This window comes from Magallana gigas, chromosome 1 (assembly GCF_963853765.1).
Source record: "Magallana gigas chromosome 1, xbMagGiga1.1, whole genome shotgun sequence".
Classification (NCBI taxonomy): domain Eukaryota; kingdom Metazoa; phylum Mollusca; class Bivalvia; order Ostreida; family Ostreidae; genus Magallana; species Magallana gigas.
Window position 1 is genome coordinate 10,926,900 of NC_088853.1, and position 18,213 is coordinate 10,945,112.

Genomic DNA, 18,213 nt, shown 5'->3' on the forward strand with positions numbered 1-18,213 from the left:
ACTAAAACCAGGAAAATGTGAAATACCCCGAGAGCAGCGGATATAGCGTAAAAATTGCTTTGCAAAGAGCAATTCACTGTTAAGGTTTTCTAAACACTTATGAACGGGTTTTCTAGCAGAGTCAGTCTAGCTAGGTATAAATACACGTATCGCAATTTAATGGTTTCATATCAGCATAATTAAAGAGGCAATCAATATTTCAGTTCGATAAAAAATGCTCAATCTGTACAGTTAATCTCCTGATTTTTTTATTGTTGATTTTCGTTATAGACAATATTTCGGTAATGATAAAGTCTTTACTAAAAGTATTAATGCATGATTTGTAAGGTTTCATAAGAATGCAAACTATTTGTACAATTTTGTTACTTAAATTTTAATTCTCGCAGACAAAATATATTTGCATCAATATATTAATAACAGTCACGAGTAATATGTTGTATATCGCCATAAATTAAATTGTCGATTTCACTGATTTACATTCAGAATTGTCTATTAACTTTGATTACATTGTAGAACCAATGGAATCTGTTTTAAACTTTTGCACCTTATTGATTTTTTTTTAAAAGTATTCAATACGCAATACTTATCTGATAGAACAGGTAGAACATGTGTCGCCTCGACACAACGAAGCTAGATATACTGATACGAGAGACCCACCAGTTTAATACATAATACTGTTTCGTGTGTTTGCAGGTCAGTTTAATGGTGGATAGGATTCATCAGGAACCAACGCCTCTCTTACAAGCATGTTCCGGATACAAGTACTGTTATCGATTTATAAGGCTTGAATTTTATGACAAAAGGAGAAACGGTTGTGACTTCGTAGAAAACACTTAACTTGTTCAACGGAATTCCAATAACGAGTCATATTCATTTCAAAATGTAGGATTTCAATTTAAAAAAGACGGTTCATATAGAGTTGACCTTTAATGAAACTTGTTTACTATCCTAACGTAATTTTAAAAAACCTTGTGACCTCAAATGAAAGAACGTTACTATCGCCACGGAATAAGGCTTGTTCTGTGCAATAAATAAGGAACAAATGATAGTAAAAAGAAAAATTCTGGATTCACAGGATGATCTAATGCCAGATGTTTAGGATAATAGCCTTCGCATTTGTCGCCCAAGGTAATGCTAACTATCTTTTAATTATAACTCATATTGAAATCTACATTGTATAGATGCATGCACTAACATTTCAGTCAACTGGAAAGTGAATGAAAATTATTGAAGCGTGTGAATATGTCAGATTCTTGTCAGTTAAATGACTCACAGAGCTTTCTGTTGTTGAACATGATTAATTTTTCAATGACCTTAATTATTTGTATTCAACAAGAAAACTTTATACTTTAATGTCGTTTTGTTTATGTCATTCGTATCACCTGAGATTGTTATAATTGTAACTATATATTAGCCAGAAACGCCTAAAAATTCAACATCGCCCCCCTCCCCTCTCCACACAAACTAATAATACATAATATGTAAATGAAATAAAGAATGATGTCCTTTGTCCAAAGGCCATGGGCAGATCGATCCAGAAATTTTTTTTAAAGGGGGGGGGGGGGATTGTCCGAGTGATATTTATGTTTGACATGACATTGCAAGGGATGTTTTTAGTAATTTATAACGTAAATTAAAAAAAAATAGTTTTTCGAGGTGGTCCGGACTCCAATTTTCCCTCTAGATCCGGGCTTGAAAGGTTTTAATACGCCGGGCTTGAAAGGTTTTAATACGTTCGTATATCCTATACATAAAAATGAGAAGTTGGATAAAGATAGTGACTGTTGTATATGGTGATGTTTATAGCTTATCATAAATTGTGAAACCCCCATCCCCACCACCACCACACACACAAATATACAAAAAAATCAAATGAAAAGCAATCTCATTAATTAAACTAATTGTTTGAAATATATCGAATATAATATCATAAAAGAGTACCAGAAATCGGTACTAATTACATTCTTATACATGTTTAAACTAAGTTCAGTAATGCGTAGACATCATCGGAATAACATAATTTTATGCGAATAGATTACGCAAGTCTAGGATCGATTATTATATCAAATTGATACTTTAGATCAGGCACTTTCATTAAAGACAAATTTTTGTAGTTTGAGTTTTTTTTACCTGATATCCGAAGTTAGAAATGAGAGGAAAAAGTTAGAAATTGTAAGATTGGTATTCTATCCCTAAAGTAAGCAAACGTACTTTAAAACGTTGAAATTGCATTATATCAGCGGAATATATAACAACAATGTGATTTTAGTTTTTTTAATAGTTAAATACAGACAAATTAAATACAAATCAACCTTTCTTTTTCGTTAAATTTTCGAATCAATTGACATGTTAAAAAAAAGCTCTATTTTTACATTGATTCTAAAATAAGTTCAGGGATTTTTCAACATGTTATGAATAGCTTTTAAAAAAAACCCATCGGAAAGTCCCTTTAAGATATTGATTTTGCCTTTGAAAGAAATACAATGGCTGTGATGCTGTCAAATATTACTCGATATGATATATTAACAAAACAATAAAATATTGTTCAAATCAATTTATTGTTGCCCGTAAGAAAATGTTTAGTAATTAATTTCAACCGTAATTAATGAAGTATGCCTTTCTTCGCACTAGTTGTTTAAAAGTGCAAGGTGTGTAATAGATTAGAGTACCTGTGTATTTTACAAATATTACAAAATCATAGTTAATGCAGCCGATGAATTCTACTAGAATTGGTTTGGATTTTTTCACTTAAACAATAAGACTGTATCTATATCTACATTTAAAAATCCATTGATTTATATAGCTTGGGAATTTCCCTTAAAATTTGAATATAGACTTTTGCAATCACAAATATATGTTTACCTGTTACCATATAACACAGAATAACTTGACTTCCCTCAACCGTGATTGTTACGTCATTTATTTATGGGTTATCGATTTTTCGAAAAATTAAAGGACTATGACAAAAAGGATTTGTACAGCAAATCTAAGGAAAATGTGTCAAGAAAACCAATAAGAAAATAGAAAATAAAACAGCTTTTGACAGATAAAAAAGAATACAAGTAGCAAACAATAGATCTGCCGTGTAGTCGGTAGTTTGCCCTTTGTAATACTAGCCCGCTTTGTTGAATACACTTTAAAGCTGAACACCGCTCGTAAATAGGCACTGTCCGCCATATTTCTCTTTAATCACTGCTGTCCCTACAACCCTTATATAACGGACAGACCTCTAAACAGTTCAAAGTACTTCGCTGTAGAGGTCTCACCTGTGTGGACGTACATTTTGCCTCGCCGTGTTACCCGGTCGCGATGAAATTATCAAATTTTACGCACTTTTTGAAGCCAGGAGAATACTAACATCAAATAAATTGGTCAATGCATTATTTACGAACAGAAAATGAACATAAGATAAGAAAAAAATGCATAAAATCTAAAGACCACGAAAGGAATACTACATGTCGGCCACGAGGTTCAGGTGTGCAATCGGGTGTAACGAAATCGAAGGGTTTATATACCAGGTATATGTGTGACGGTGCCTATTTACGAGCGGTGTTCAGCTTTAAGTAACTCTTATTTTAGTAAACAACCGTTTTAAGTTTTCGCATTCCGTTGATGGCTTATCAGACATCGATATGTTTGGTTATACGATCCGTCAACCCAAGGCCGATACAAAGTCGGACGGATAATTATATTTTAAACTAAGTCTGTCCAGATTTGAAAAGGCTTTCGCGGCTATCGCGCTTACATGTTGACACTTTAAAAGGTAAAGGGTTTCAGAGAGATATAAATTAATCCTACATTAATGTAACATCTTTGATTATATTAACATTAAAACTTTAACGTACACATATCATATATTCTGTGACGTGTTTATTAAAGAGGTTCCTTTGATTTTCAATGACACAGCTTGATGTGTGGGTATGTAGATATCTAAATTTTGTTCATATTTTATTCAAAGATTTTTTTCTGACAAAGATCTCTTCACATGTTCCGTATTTCATGTAATATTTTATCAGTGTTTCTTAACTATTTACAATTATTACTTTATTAGGACAAAATTTTCACAATAATTGCCGAAACATTTGGTGTACGGAATCTCTGATATTTTATGAAATAAGAATGATTTACCAAGGCGTTGAGTAATAAACATAACCTTCATTAAGAGATGGGCAGGTCTCTTTCTATTTTCCGTCTCAATAGAGTTTTGTAAGTAGTCAGCATACTACTGCAGAGAGAATGATTCAAAGTGTTCATATTATATGCACTTGTAATCAGTAGTTATTGATTGTAGTTTAACGTTCGTCCTTCTGTTTGATGATCATTTTACTTAACATTATCATTTTTTAATGCTTCATTCATTGTTCCAGAAAATGTTTAGACCTTTTTTTTTTTAATCTGTTTGCAACTTTTAATTAAACATAATGCATTTAACGTGGAGGAAAAATGGACACATTTTATAAACCTTAGATTATTTAATGATATTTTTATAGCCACAGCATTCTTCATCTGCGAACAGGACGTGTTTGACCGGGGGTTTTGTCACCAACAAGATGTGAAGATTGCAGTTAACATTAACTGTAGTGCCAATGTGACTGATTCTCTTTTCGTAAGCGTAGTCAAAAATAGATCATCCACTGACCAGAACTATAATCTTCAATGTCGTAAAATAAGTAACGAATTGCAGTGCCCCGGCGGAGATATGATGGGAATATCTAATGCTATCAATAATACATTGGATATCAAATTTACATTCAACAATACCGTGTATGCTGGACGTTATTTGCGAATTACTGTTTTCTGTTATGATAGGAAGGAAAAGGATATTCTCTTGAAACCATGTGGTAAGTTAGTAAAACGTTTGTGAAATATATTCATGTTGCAAAATTAGTTTGTTAACCAAAATGATAAAAAAAATAATACCACGGTACGCTTGGTAAATACAATGATATAATTTTTCGTTATCCGATCTCGATCTCGCGTTAAAAATTATTCTTAACATATTCAGTAAATATTTGCTATTTTAAAATTAGTTGATATCAGTAAATAAAGTTTATGGTATACGTTAATGTTCTTTCGACATTAAAGCTTATGACAAACAAATGATAGTAAATCGATGAAAAATGTCGCCATTATCAGCAAACAGCTAATACTAGGTGTATTATGGTTTCAAACTAACCCCCATCACTGTGATTCTGTATTATTACCTTGCTGAAAAAACTGTTTATTGTAAAAACATTGGCAATGGAAATCTGAGACCAATGCTTTTATACATTAAAACTGCACTGAAAAACAATTAACAACAGTGACTGTATTTGTAGTCTCAGGGTTTACATCTAGTGCTGCCTTTTACAACACCACAACCGTCACTGTACGGTGTGACCATTTGGACTTCAACTATTCGAACACACCAATGAGGATTAAAGAACAAGGAGGGAACATTCATGGGTCCTGCTTGAAAAATAATACCTGCACGTCTGGTTGTAAATGTATGCACGATTAACATACCATATACTTTTTTAGTCTATGTTAATTATGAAAGTTGTGTGACTTTACTAAATTGCAAAAAAAAACACCATGTTTATTAGTATGGAAAGAGATACATCCATCAAATAATAGGGAATTGTCTTAAAACTGGATCTTATCTACATTAAAAATACCTGTAAAATAATAATCAGGGTTACATATGAAGTCAATTTCTTTCATTTCCTTGACTTCCTCTTTAATGACTGTTTCTTGTTTTCCCAAACTGGTATTTTTTTTTAAAACAAAGACAACATTCGCTTCGAGCAGAACGGCTAAATATCCAAATGTATAGAGTGAAACTAATCTTTAATTATCTTTTGAGTATAAGCATTTTTTTTAATCATGCATGTTTCAGTAGAACTTATGTTGTATTTATTACAGTGCTATCGGATGGCATGCATTGCTTGGTGCCCTATACATCTGGTAAAATATATCAGTGTGATTTGGACGGTGCAGTATACAACATTACAGATATAGATACTGTGCCAACACCATTACCAGACACAACAACAACTACACAAAGAACAACAACTGTGAGACCGACAGGGACAACTACAAGAAGAACAACTGTTAGAACGCATGGTACTTCTCATAAAACAACGAAATCTTCACATGGGAGTACAACATCATTACAGAGTATGATAACTACGTACCAAATTATGTTGAAAAATTGAGAGATCTATAAATGATGTATAAATGAATATAAAGAAACAATTTGAAATTAACATGATTTCATATCCTTACTTCTTGTATCCAATTTTTATATGATTAGACAGATGAGAGATTTAGGGTATGACATAATGAGTAAAACCCTGAAAGGTTTGGGATAATGAGTAGTGAATATTTAATCGCATACAAGTCAAATTTTCTTAAGTTCTGCTCTCCAGATATCTTTATCATAGTTACAGGTTATTGATCCTAAGCATTTCATCTTTTACAGGTACCGGTGTAAACAACATGGCATCAATTTATGTTGTTTGTGGACTCCTTATTTTCTTCATCTGTAAGAAATGAGAGACTGAAACGTTTGTGATCAGTATCATCAATATTGCCTAACAATAGAACACATGTTACAGAGCCACTCCCTCGGGTAAATTAACATTAATTAGTGTTGAGTGAAAGATGTGGTATGAAAGGTTTGCAGGTGCGCGACGCAGGCGTTGTAGCCCTTCTTCTAAAGAGTTCCATTACAACTTGTAAGGAAAGTATGAGAGAGTTTTCATTTGTATTATATTATATGCATTATAGCGTTTTGAGAGATATAAGTGAGGAGTTGATCCCAATGGGAGAGAGTGTGGAGTGAGGGATAATTGGTAGGCTTTACCCAGTGAACACATGGGAAAGAGAGGATGAGAGATGGTGAATGAGCCTGAAGTCATCGAATAAGGACGCATTTTGTATACGCAAGGATATTAATTATGATTTATATATATATATATATATATATATATATATATATATATATATATATATATATATATATATATATATATATATATAACTACGGTTCCCACCTTAGCGCCAGACTATGTAAAAACACCGTCTTGCAGGCGGGTAACTGGAAAAGACTCTTTACAATTATTTTTTGCACAATTTGGACTTAAGATATGTAGAGCCGGTATATAAAAGCGTTCTTTATTAATAACAGCGGTTATAAAGCGAAGATACGGAAAATATTGAACATATATATTTTGACCCTCCTGCAATGCGGGTGAAGTAGTTTTAAAAAACCGCCTGCAATATTTTTTTCCATTTGATCAGTCTTACAGGCTATTAAGGGGGAAAACTGTTCTAGTCTTATTTGCTATAATGTGCTATTTTTAAGTAAATAAAACAATGTTTAATGTATTTTATTTTGGAAGAAAATGATTAGAAATAGAGAAAGACGTGGCATATTACACATGTAGTTATTTTATTTATTTTCTCTATCTTTATTTAGAAATACTTATCGAAGAATATTTGTTTTGAACATGTGAAGGAGTGTTGATTTGAGTGCACTTAGGTAGTGTTGCTAAGGCTAAATTAATAGAGTTTTGTTTCACAAATATGTTTTATGGATTTATACTTTGAATAAAATTGTAAAGACCATGACCAGTTTTAGTATAACCGGTCCGCAAAAAAATATTAAAGGCAAGAAAAATGTAAGGAAAACAAAAACAAATAGTTCTACGTAGATTGTAGAAGAGTTGTCTTTCGTTTTGACATAATTCAAGTACTGAGAGTACTTTAATAATTCAAATTAATGTATTAGTAATTTACGGTGAATTTTTACTATAATGCTACAGTTCCATTACCTAATAAAGTCAGAAAAATTATAAATATGTATTTATACATATATGTTAAATGTGCAAAAACTATAGAAGTACCGGTACTTATAACAATACATTATTATGACGGTCAAAATTCTTATATTTGAAATGACAATAATGGTAACATATGTGATTTATGAAAATCAGTATTTTAGAAAAATAAAAAGTTGTTTGAAAGCCAACCCATAATAAAAATCCAATCTTTTTATAGCCCTAAAATGATATTACAAATATGAAACATGAAATTCTTCACACCTGCATAAACGTGTAAAACTTTATGAATCTTTTTATAACCATAACAATAAACATGTTTTGATAGCAAGAATAATACAATGATACAAACCTCAAAAATAAAATAAATTGAATTCATATGCATAACCCATTTTAACTAATATTAAATAATAAGTAAATAATAAAAACTATTAATATGTAAAATACTGACAGAGATTCATCATATAAAAAGCTAAAATATGTACAAATATCCGAATAGGAAAACAAAGATTTATCTTATTACTTGCATTTATTCAGTAACATAATTCGCATTTGAAATTGTCGCTTTTTTATTGCAGTAAAAGAATAAGTATGTATATAAGTATGATTTTAATTTTTTTGTTTACTTTTAGAACTGCTAACAGTATTATTAATGACCATAAATTAGAAATCGGTTTTAAAGTTTATTAATATTAATATTATTAATAAAGTAAGCAGTATGCAAATCATAAATAAAATATTGAACCATGAACGTTAAACAATTATTTATACTAATCAATTCCTGATGAAGTTATGAAGTTGGCAGGTCAAAAGGTTACAAAACTGTATCTTGGCGCACAAAAATTGTGCTTCCACATCTGACGTAAAGAAACACGAAACAAAAACAAAACAACAATAAATCATATGTATTTACTATGTTATTTTATCAAATTATATAAATACAGGTAAGTTTCACGCAGTAGATATTTTTTTTTCACAGACATATATATATATATATATATATATATATATATATATATATATATATATATACATACATCCTAACCCTCTATTGACCATGTTTATGAAATTCTGAATGATCAAACATGTACAAGGCAAATACTAGATTTTCAGTCACAACAAACACGTCACGATGCCATGACACACCAAATTGCTTACACAATTTTCTTCAAGAATAAGTGCCAATTGCTGAAATCTACATGCAACATCCATGTCATCTTCGCTAGCCAAGGGTTTTCGGTCCGCTTTGCTCCCCATAAACCCTCGGCGGATTTCATTATGAAAACTCGATGACAAGCTCCGCTTTATGATTGGCTGTAGCTGCAAATAGCTGATCCAATCACAGTGGATGTAAATATAAACTTTAAAAGAAAACAAATGTGGGATCTTCGGTAAAACATTAGGTGCTTTTTAATGAGTTTAGACACATGTTCTCGAGTACAGTGCTTCTCCAACGATGGTCTAACCAGATCGCTTTAAAACCTACAAGTATCTATTTTACTGGGATTGAACATGTCGTTCTACAAACTTGTCAAGGCTCGCGTGATCAGCATGGGAAGTAAACACGGCAAATGTAGAAGTTGCCTATCCCGTTAGTATATATACGTCCCTGCTTATGGTTATTGCTTTTAAAGATTCAATGATCTTTGTTTTATTTAATTTCTTTGGTCCGCAATATTCACGACAGCGGTACCTGGTTTTATGGCATGAAAGCTTTCATATACATGTAAATCGGTCCTTACAAAACACGATGAATAAAACATTCTGTGCTTTCCCTTCGTTATTACTTAATTCGTATTTAACATGTTTAATAGCATCGTTAATTATGTTCCGACATTCGGTAGTCAGCATGTTTTTAAGTTGTATTAATACCGTAGTGTGTGTATAACCCGTTGTTTAATTCGATTAAAAATGTAAATATGCAAGGGGCGCAGCTCAAGATGCTCGCTATATAGCGCCACCACATCACCGAGTTTTCGCAATGAAATCCGCCAAGGGTTTACGGGGAGCAAAGTGGACCGAAAACCCTTGGCTAGCGAAGATGCATCCATGTTTATATCGCCGATTGTCATGTTGTTTGTTGTCTGTTCGCCATCATACATAAAATTCTTCATATTTACGGTAATGTTAGTATGCGTACATTACCTATCAATTCGAAACTTGATCTTTTGGAAACTTTTACATAAAACTAGGTAATCTAATTCAAATCATCAGCAGGCTTTTTTTTCAATAAACGTTCGACCAAACACCGGCGCTAGGACTGGGACTTTTCATACTTTAGACGCCGCTAAGACGGTAAATTTTCATACTTTAAAATGCCAAATTAAAATTGTATTAGGCTACCGACATTTTTAAAAATTCTTTTAACTGTACTACAGATGAAATGTAATCTGCCTAAAATTTTAATATCCATGCGATTATGTAAAGCATATATCGCCCGATTCCTGGAAATAAAAATAAATTCCGAATCGTCAGAGTTTGATAAATGTGTGAAAAAAATGTAAAATTCCCATGGGACTTCATTTGATTTAAGTATATGAGTAATCTTGAAATTGGCGATTGGGTAACAGGCGTTGAGTACATGTACAGATTCACATAACTTATTTGTTCATTCCAAGAGCTTGTTACAGATCTACTACTGTCCGTATATTACATAACAATTCGAAACTTGATCACTTGCAAACCCTTAAATTAAAATAGTTAATTAAAATTATCAACTGGTTTCTTAACAATAAACGCTCAGCCAAAACCGGGGCTAATACTGGGAGTTTTCATACTTTAGAGGCCGCTAAGACGGTAAATTTTAATACTATAAAATGGCCAATAATAATTATACTAGGCTGTCGACATTTTTATAATTCTTAATACTGTATTCAAAATAGAACATAAACTGCCCAAATATTGTCTTCGCATGCGATTATGTCACGCATACATGATCTGATTCCTGAAAACAAGTATCCCAAGTCGTTGGTGTTTATGCAAAACTTGTGACATTATCGTGTGGAGTATATTCATTCAAAGGACAAAACTGATAAAGGTGATAACAAATATACAAAACTCCAATAAGAATAGATTTGCTTTGAGTATCAGTAAAAATGAATCTTGTAATATCGGAATGGGCGCCGTGATCGTGTACGTATTTACATGGCTATTCTGTTAAACTAAAGAGCTTGTTACAGTGTAATCAGTGTCCGGACATTACACATCAGTTCAAAAATTGACCCTTTATAAACTATTACAAAAAATAGAGTTAACTGTGTTTATTCGAATAAACGTTAAACCAAAGATCTGGAGCCTATACGGGTATCTTACATACTTTAGACGCCGTTAAGACGATAATTGTTCATCTTTTAAAATGCATGATAATAATTGTATTAGGTCGCCGATTCTTTTTCTATAATTCTTAATACTGAATTAACATTGAAATAGGTTCATTTGTAGTGTCATTTTTTATTGCATTAAATATTTGTTTGTTCCCTGAACGATTGTATACATCCTAACCCTCTATTGACCATGTTTATGGAATTCTGAATGTTCAAACATGTACAAGGCAAATACTAGATTTTTAGTCACAACAAACACATCACGATGCCATGACACACCAAATTGCTTACACAATTTTCTTCAAGAATAAGTGTCAATTTGCTGAAATCTACATGCAACATCCATGTTTATATCGCCGATTGTCATGTTGTTTGTTGTCTGTTCGCCATCGTGAAACTTGTCCGTCCTAACAGCGTCTAAAGAGAAAAAGTTCAAGAATTAGCAGCGGAGTAGCCAGGAAATATCCGATGTCGGAATATGTACGTATTCGCATAATATGTTTGTTTAATAATAGAGATGTTAACGGTAATATTAGTATGCGTACATTACCTATCAATTCGAAACTTGATCACTTGGAAACTCTTACCCAAAAAAAATTAATCTATTTGAATCATCAACTGGCTTTTAACAATAAACGTTGGACCAAACCTCGGCGCTAATACTGGGACTTTTCATACTATAGACGCCGCTAAGACGGTAAATTTTCATACTTTAAAATGCCCAATAATAATAGTAATAGGCTGTTGACATTTTTAATAATTCTTTTAACTGTACTACAGTTGAAATGTAATCTGCCTAAAATTTTAATATCCATTCGCTTATTTAACGCATATATCATCCAATTCCTAGAAATAAAAATAAATTCCGAATCATCAGAGTCAAAGTTTGATAAATGTGTGAAAAAAATGTAAATTTCCCATGGTACTTCATTTGATTCAAGTATACGAGTAACATTGAAATTGGCGATTGCGTAACAGGCGTTGAGTACATGTACAGATTCACACAACTTTTTTGTTCATTCAAAGAGCTTGTTACAGATCTACTACTGTCCGTATATTACATAACAATTCGAAACTTGATCACTTGCAAACCCTTAAATTAAAATAGTTAATTAAAATTATCAACTGGTTTCTTAACAATAAACGCTCAGCCAAAAACCGGCGCTAATACTGGGAGTTTTCATACTTTAGAGGCCGCTAAGACGGTAAATTTTCATACTTTAAAATGGCCAATAATAATTATACTAGGCTGTCGACATTTTTATAATTCTTAATACTGTATTCAAAATAGAACATAAACTGCCCAAATATTGTCTTCGCATGCGATTATGTCACGCATACATGATCTGATTCCTGAAAACAAGTATCCCAATTTAAGTCGTTGGTGTTTATGCAAAACTTATGACATTATAGTGTGGAGTATATTCATTCAAAGGACAAAACTGATAAAGGTGATAACCAAAATACAAAACTCCAATAAGAATAGATTTGCTTTGAGTATCAGTATAAATGAATCTTGTAATATCGGAATGGGCGCCGTGATCGTGTACGTATTTACATGGCTATTCTGTTAAACTACAGAGCTTGTTACAGTGTAATCAGTGTCCGGACATTACACATCAGTTCCAAAATTGACCCTTTATAAACTATTACAAAAAATAGAGTTAACTGTGTTTATTCGAATAAACGTTAAACCAAAGATCTGGAGCCTATACGGGTATCTTACATACTTTAGACGCCGTTAAGACGATAATTGTTCATCTTTTAAAATGCATGATAATAATTGTATTAGGTCGCCGATTCTTTTTCTATAATTCTTAATACTGAATTAACATTGAAATAGGTTCATTTGTAGTGTCATGGTTTTTTTTGCATTAAATATTTGTTTGTTTTCATGAACGACTGTATACATCCTAACCCTCTATTGACCATGTTAATGAAAATCTGAATGTTCAAACATGTACAAGGCAAATACTAGATTTTTAGTCACAGCAAACACGTCACGATGCCATGACACACCAAATTGCTTACACAATTTTCTTCAAGAATAAGTGTCAATTTGCTGAAATCTACATGCAACATCCATGTTTATATCGCCGATTGTCATGTTGTTTGTTGTCTGTTCGCCATCGTGAAACTTGTCCGTCCTAACGGCGTCTAAAGAGAAAAAATTCAAGAATTAGCAGCGGAGTAGCCAGGAAATATCCGATGTTGGAATAGCCGCCTTGTATATGTACGTATTCGCATAATATGTCTGTTAATTAATAGAGATGTTTACGGTAATATTAGTATGCGTACATTACCTATAAATTCGAAACCTGATCACTTGGAAACTCTTACAAAAAAAATAAATCTATTTGAATCATCAACTGGCTTTTAACAATAAACGTTGGACCAAACATCGGCGCTAATACTGGGACATTTCATACTATAGACGCCGCTAAGACGGTAAATTTTCTTACTTTTGAAATGCCAAATAATAATAGTAATAGGTTGTTGACATTTTTAATAATTCTTTTAACTGTACTACAGATGAAATGTAATCTGCCTAAAATTTTAATATCCATGCGCTTATTTAACGCATATATCATCCAATTCCTGGAAATAAAAATAAATTCCGAATCGTCAGAGTCAGAGTTTGATAAATGTGTGAAAAAAAATGTAAAATTCCCATGGGACTTCATTTGATTCACGTATATGAGTAACCTTGAAATTGGCGATTGCGTAACAGGCGTTGGGTATATGTACAGATTCACATAACTTATTTGTTCATTCCAAGAGCTTGTTACAGATCTACTAATGTCTGTATATTACATAACAATTCGAAACTTGATCACTTGGAAACCCTTAAATTAAAATAGTTAATTAAAATTATCAACTGGTTTCTTAACAATAAACGCTCAGCCAAAACCGGCGCTAATACTGGGAGTTTTTATACTTTAGAGGCCGCTAAGACGGTAAATTTTCATACTTTAAAATGGCCAATAATAATTATACTAGGCTGTCGACATTTTTATAATTCTTAATACTGTATTCAAAATCGAACGTAAACCGCCCAAATATTGTCTTCGCATGCGATTATGTCACGCATACATGATCTGATTCCTGAAAACAAGTATCCCAAGTCGTTGGTGTTTATGCAAAACTTATGACATTATAGTGTGGAGTATATTCATTCAAAGGACAAAACTGATAAAGGTGATAACCAAAATACAAAACTCCAATAAGAATAGATTTGCTTTGAGTATCAGTAAAAATGAATCTTGTAATATCGGAATGGGCGCCGTGATCGTGTACGTATTTACATGGCTATTCTGTTAAACTACAGAGCTTGTTACAGTGTAATCAGTGTCCGGACATTACACATCAGTTCCAAAATTGACCCTTTAGAAACAATTACAAAAAATAGAGTTAACTGTGTTTATTCGAATAAACGTTAAACCAAAGATCTGGAGCCTATACGGGTATCTTACATACTTTAGACGCCGTTAAGACGATAATTGTTCATCTTTTAAAATGCATGATAATAATTGTATTAGGTCGCCGATTCATTTTCTACAATTCTTAATATTGAACTAACATTGAAATAGGTTCATTTGTAGTGTCATGTTTTTTTTGGATTAAATATTTGTTCCCTGAACGATTGTATACTTCCTAACCCTCTATTGACCATGTTTAAGAAAATCTGAATCTTCAAACATGTACAAGGCAAATACTAGATTTTTAGTCACAACAAACACGTCACTATGCCATGACACACGAAATTGTTTACACAATTTTCTTCAAGAATAAGTGTCAATTTGCTGAAATCTACATGCAACATCCATGTTTATATCGCCGATTGTCATGTTGTTTGTTGTCTGTTCGCCATCGTGAAACTTGTCCGTCCTAACGGCGTCTAAAGAGAAAAAATTCAAGAATTAGCAGCGGAGTAGCCAGGAAATATCCGATGTTGGAATAGCCGCCTTGTAGATGTACGTATTCGCATAATATGTCTGTTTAATAATAGAAATGTTTACGGTAATATTAGAATGCGTACATTACCTATCAATTCGAAACCTGATCACTTGGAAACTCTTACAAAAAAAATAAATCTATTTGAATCATCAACTGGCTTTTAACAATAAACGTTGGACCAAATATCGGCGCTTATACTGGGACTTTTCATACTATAGACGCCGCTAAGACGGTAAATTTTCATACTTTAAAATGCCCAATAATAATAGTAATAGGCTGTTGACATTTTTAATAATTCTTTTAACTTTACAACAGATGAAATGTAATCTGCCTAAAATTTTAATATCCATGCGCTTATTTAACGCATATATCATCCAATTCCTGGAAATAAAAATAAATTCCGAATCGTCAGAGTCAGAGTTTGATAAATGTGTAAAAAAATGTAAATTTCCCATTGGACTTCATCTGATTCAAGTTTTTTTTTTATTGCTTATTTGTTCTCCCCCTCCCACTCCCACCCCATCGCCCCAAACTTTCCATTTTTTTCTACTCTGTTATTAATTTTTGTTTTGTTTTTATTACATGTTTTTTCTTCTCTTTCTCATTTTTTCTCTACACTACATATACTTTTTTTATTTTCAACCTTAGCAATAAACCATTATTTTTCTTTTTTTTTATATTTTCATTTTCCTATCATAAGCTATTTGTTTTGATTATTTTTTTGCACTGTACCTCCTTCCAATGCTATTTATAATATTAATCTATTATACACAATTCTATTGCAATATATATGTATAAATATCTTATATAAAATTATATCATTACTCATATTATACATTGACTACAGGAGAGAACATAAATAGGCATTGTGCCTGCTGTTCAATCCATTTCAATGTATTTATATACTTGAATAAAATATTTCTTAAAATTAAATTTGATTCAAGTATATGAGTTACCTTGAAATTGGCGATTGCGTAACAGGCGTTGAGTACATGTACAGATTCACATAACTTATTTGTTCATTCAAAGAGCTTGTTACAGATATACTACTGTCCGTATATTACATAACAATTTGAAACTTGATCACTTGGAAACCCTTAAATTAAAATAGTTAATTGAAATTATCAACTGGTTTCTTAACAATAAACGCTCAGCCAAAACCGGCGCTAATACTGGGAGTTTTCATACTTTAGAGGCCGCTAAGACGGTAAATTTTCATACTTTAAAATGGCCAATAATAATTATACTAGGCTGTCGACATTTTTATAATTCTTAATACTGTATTCAAAATAGAACATAAACTGCCCAAATATTGTCTTCGCATGCGATTATGTCACGCATACATGATCTGATTCCTGAAAACAAGTATCCCAATTTAAGTCGTTGGTGTTTATGCAAAACTTATGACATTATAGTGTGGAGTATATTCATTCAAAGGACAAAACTGATAAAGGTGATAACCAAAATACAAAACTCCAATAAGAATAGATTTGCTTTGAGTATCAGTAAAAATGAATCTTGTAATATCGGAATGGGCACCGTGATCGTGTACGTATTTACATGGCTATTCTGTTAAACTAAAGAGCTTGTTACAGTGTAATCAGTGTCCGGACATTACACATCAGTTCAAAAATTGACCCTTTAGAAACTATTACAAAAAATAAAGTTAACTGTGTTTATTCGAATAAACGTTAAACCAAAGATCTGGAGCCTATACGGGTATCTTACATACTTTAGACGCCGTTAAGACGATAATTGTTCATCTTTTAAAATGCATGATAATAATTGTATTAGGTCGCCGATTCATTTTCTACAATTCTTAATATTGAACTAACATTGAAATAGGTTCATTTGTAGTGTCATTTTTTTTTTGGATTAAATATTTGTTCCCTGAACGATTGTATACTTCCTAACCCTCTATTGACCATGTTTAAGAAAATCTGAATCTTCAAACATGTACAAGGCAAATACTAGATTTTTAGTCACAACAAACACGTCACGATGCCATGACACACCAAATTGCTTACACAATTTTCTTCAAGAATAAGTGTCAATTTGCTGAAATCTACATGCAACATCCATGTTTATATCGCCGATTGTCATGTTGTTTGTTGTCTGTTCGCCATCGTGAAACTTGTCCGTCCTAACGGCGTCTAAAGAGAAGGAAATATCCGATGTCGGAATAGCCGCCATGTATATGTACGTATTCGCATAATATGTCTGTTTCATAATAGAGATGTTTACGGTAATATTAGTATGCGTACATTACCTATCAATTCGAAACTTGATCATTTGGAAACTCTTACATTAAAAAAGTTAATCTATTTGAATCATCAACTGGCTTTTAACAATAAACGTTGGACCGAACATCGGCGCTAATACTGGGACTTTTCATACTATAGACGCCGCTAAGACGGTAAATTTTCTAACTTTTGAAATGCCCAATAATAATAGTAATAGGCTGTTGACATTTTTAATAATTCTTTTAACTGTACCAGAGATGAAATGTAATCTGCCTAAAATGTTAATATCCATGCGATTATGTAACGCATATATCATCCGATTCCTGGAAATAAAAAAAATTCAGAATCGTCAGAGTCAGAGTTTGATAAATGTGTCAAAAAAATGTAAAATTCCCATGGGACTTCATTTGATTCACGTATATGAGTAACCTTGAAATTGGCGATTGCGTAACAGGCGTTGAGTACATGTACAGATTTACATAACTTATTTGTTCATTCAAAGAGCTTGTTACAGATCTACTACTGTCCGTATATTACATATCAATTCGAAACTTGATCACTTAGAAACCCTTAAATTAAAATAGTTAATTAAAATTATCAACTGGTTTTTTTTACAATAACTCAGCCAAAAACCGGCGCTAATACTGGGAGTTTTCATACTTTAGAGGCCGCTAAGACGGTAAATTTTCATACTTTAAAATGGCCAATAATAATTATACTAGGCTGTCGACATTTTTATAATTCTTAATACTGTATTCAAAATAGAACATAAACTGCCCAAATATTGTCTTCGCATGCGATTATGTCACGCATACATGATCTGATTCCTGAAAACAAGTATCCCAATTTAAGTCGTTGGTGTTTATG

At 32.2% G+C, this 18,213-nt stretch overlaps 1 long non-coding RNA gene across 1 annotated transcript; it reads left to right on the plus strand.

Annotated features, from left to right (window-relative positions):
• The first annotated feature begins 2,589 nt into the window (after window positions 1-2,589).
• LOC136269620 (uncharacterized) lies at window positions 2,590-6,948 on the plus strand. The gene is made up of 5 exons (XR_010713336.1): window positions 2,590-3,763; window positions 4,491-4,841; window positions 5,319-5,486; window positions 5,905-6,159; window positions 6,464-6,948. It is a non-coding gene; the product is annotated as an uncharacterized lncRNA (long non-coding RNA).
• Window positions 6,949-18,213: the final 11,265 nt, after the last annotated feature.